This window comes from Coenobita brevimanus, chromosome 17 (assembly GCF_032717465.1).
Source record: "Coenobita brevimanus isolate Jiangsu-jjx chromosome 17, ASM3271746v2, whole genome shotgun sequence".
NCBI classification, from domain to species: domain Eukaryota; kingdom Metazoa; phylum Arthropoda; class Malacostraca; order Decapoda; family Coenobitidae; genus Coenobita; species Coenobita brevimanus.
In genome coordinates this window covers 11,839,638-11,842,824 of record NC_136970.1, presented here as the reverse complement: position 1 = coordinate 11,842,824, position 3,187 = coordinate 11,839,638, and the positions used below count along the sequence as shown (strand labels likewise).

General features: G+C 39.3%; 1 pseudogene; it reads left to right on the top strand.

Moving 5' to 3' along the window:
- The first annotated feature begins 1,302 nt into the window (after positions 1 to 1,302).
- LOC145391116 (uncharacterized) overlaps positions 1,303 to 3,187 on the top strand; it is a 70,425-nt pseudogene continuing 68,540 nt past the window's right edge.

Below are 3,187 nucleotides of genomic sequence, written 5' to 3'. Positions count from 1 at the left end.
CTTTGTCTTTACATAACTTTCCACTGTATTTATAATACTTCGATGCATGGTTTGTTTCATAATGCCGTCGAATGTTAGATTCTTTGGCAACAGATAACAATTGATTATAAATCAACAAATATATATATATATATATATATATATATATATATATATATATATATATATATATATATATATATATATATATATATATATATATATATATATATATCCCATTGGAGCCTAGTGTCTCCAGTATTGGACAGAACTGGGAGTTTTCAAAGCTTAACAAAGTAGGGAACCCTCGGGTAGGGACCTATGAGCTTCGCGACTATGAGCCGATAGGCTGGGGGCGGTACGCTTAGTACCCCCCCCCCAATACAATCCCTCGCCCAACAACTCTGGGATCCAATTGTATATATATATATATATATATATATATATATATATATATATATATATATATATATATATATATATATATATATATATACATATATATATATATATATATATCGCTTTTCGGGCACCAACCGATGCTTTTCTTTAACTGTTTTCTTCTTTGGTAACATGATTCATAAGTAATAACACTCTCCACTGCTGTTTTGGAAATAGCAACGTTCCAACTGCCTCGAGCGACAAAACAGGACAGTTACTCAAATGGCTGGCCAAGCTAGAGCTTGTCATGTCAGAGTTTTGACGTCTAATTCCTGTTCTCCAATAGTGTCGGCCTGTCTACAACTAGTACAGTGGCACGTATACAACTCCACTGAACTGTTAAAAACATCTCATGTTGTACAGTACTTTCACTGCACTGAGTATTATGCTCTAGGAAATAGGAGCCTATTTTATTCAGCTAAGGGATACTCTCACTACTTAGGTCAGTGTTTCTCAAACTTTTTAACTCCATTCTACACTTGTTGGGATCTTAGCATACGCGTGGCCCCCTTTCAGGTTTCTCTGAAGCCCCTCACAAATAATGATGGAATAAAATTGTTTTGGTGCTCTCCATTTATTTTATTGCTTACAACTGTTAGAATGAATATTTCGTTACTTATCGGTGGGATGGATGACAATGTTTGTTTTCAGTCAGTCGACTGATTCGAGGGATAACGCACATCTCATATCTGGGTCCACATCCAACCGGTTTCGGGTTTTACTTTTTGTGTGTAGAGGACTAGAGAAACTAGGTTCACATAAATATGTTGTGGAAAATGGCACGAGGACTCTAAGTGGGATTTCACAGACACACTGTGATTTACTACCTACATTAGCCCCCCGTGGCCCTCCTAAAATCCTGCCGTGGCCCCCTTGGGTGCCATGGCTCCCAGTATGAGAACCAGTGACTTAGGTGCTCAAAGTATGACTGGAGCTGCAAGTGGACCGCAGACCGCATGTAAGAAGGTTTAGGGCCGCATGCGGCTCAAGGGCTGCATGTTTGACACCCTTGCGGCCTAAAATATCCCAGTCCATCCCGCCCACTCCTGTTCATCCACTGCATCTGTGTCATTGCGAACGCTATTCTGATGGATTTAAAAGGTGACTGTTATGCCCATCGAATGGGTGCTATGATGATGATGATGATGATAAGCTTATTCTTGCAGCCTTTTAAAACAATCATCATTCTTGAATAATGACTCTGTGAAAGCATGCTTCCTTCTCCCTGGCAGTTTGGAGGTTTGTAATTTTCTTTGCTTCCTGTTCTTGAATAATACTAGGAATTACTAAGCTGATGATGGTAGTGATTTTAAAATGCTGCAAAAATACTCATCATCATCATCACCATCATCAATCACACCCATCTTAACCTATTCCTACTAACAGCAATACAAATCATCATCATCATCATCATCATCCATAATCTCACCACCAGCAATACTATTCTCCGAAACGCAGTTCACATACATATGGCCTATTACTCAGCCCATTTTTCAATATACATTTTTTCGGCCACTGCATATGGATATCACACCGCGTCCTGGGATTTTCGAAAAAGGTGAAAAGTGTGACGCTCTATTTGAACAGTATAATTGGTAATCTGGGAACCATCGGCGCTTTGGACGAATTAAAATGAAAAAAGAGAAGGGACTGTTTCTTTCTGTATTATTGGGGGTGCCGTACTGTGTGTGTGTGTGTGTGTGTGTGTGTGCTTTCCTGGGTATTGTTGCTAGTCTATTGTTTCGTACCGTAAGTCTCTCTCTCTCTCTCTCTCACTGAATTAAAATGAAAAAGATGCGATCATTTAATTTTGTATCATAAAAGGCGGCACTCGCATTTTCATGAGTATAGTTGCTTAGTCTATTGTTTTGTAACCCAGTCTATATTGTATTCTCTCTCTCTCTCTCTCTCTCTCTCTCTCTCTCTCTCTCTCTCTCTCCCCAACTAGTATCTGCCATAAGAGTGGCTTAACCAACACAATACCTCACAACCGTGTAAAGGTTATTCCCCAAATTGGTCTTTATTACACCCTGCATTAAGGTTTAACTATTACTCTACCGCCTCTCCCCCCTTCTTTATGCCTTGGAGTAATTCTGAGGGGATTTATTTTTAAGTTTCTGTCTCAGGTGGGGCCTATCGACACGTAAGTTTGTGTTTTTTGTGAATATTTTGAAAGATTTTTCAATAGTGTAGATATGAAAGTTTTTTTTTTTTTTTTTTTTTTTTTTTTAAGGTTTTCCTTGTTTCTAATGACTCGTAGGTTTTGCGCTGTATCAAGATATTAGAGCATTTCCAGTAAAGTGTGCTTAGCGCGCGATGAGTGAGCAAGCTCCATGTTATCACAGTTTCCCTCTGATATATTATTTCCTCATGGTGCTAGCTTCACTAAAGGATAAATAACAACAATGGCGAAATGCACATAGGTCTCAGTGTAAAAACTGACTCGAGTAAACAATATCAGTCACTGCAGGAATTACGGAGACAGGATTGTCATACTTGTCATCTCTCGAATTCGAGTCAAGAACGTTGGTTATGTCGTTTCCATATTAACATCGATGAGGTTTGAATATTCAGCGGTGCATCGACTTACTGCGAAAGAAATTCACACCTGTTGGTTTCAACTTTGCTCCCGCATAGTACAAGCATCGCATCGTACGAACCACGCAGACTATCACAATGGCCAAGTAGTTTTAACGAACTACGGCAAACTGTCGGCTCGCAATCGCAGGATGAAAGTAAGGAACAGGGCGTGGTCCCTGGATGGTTT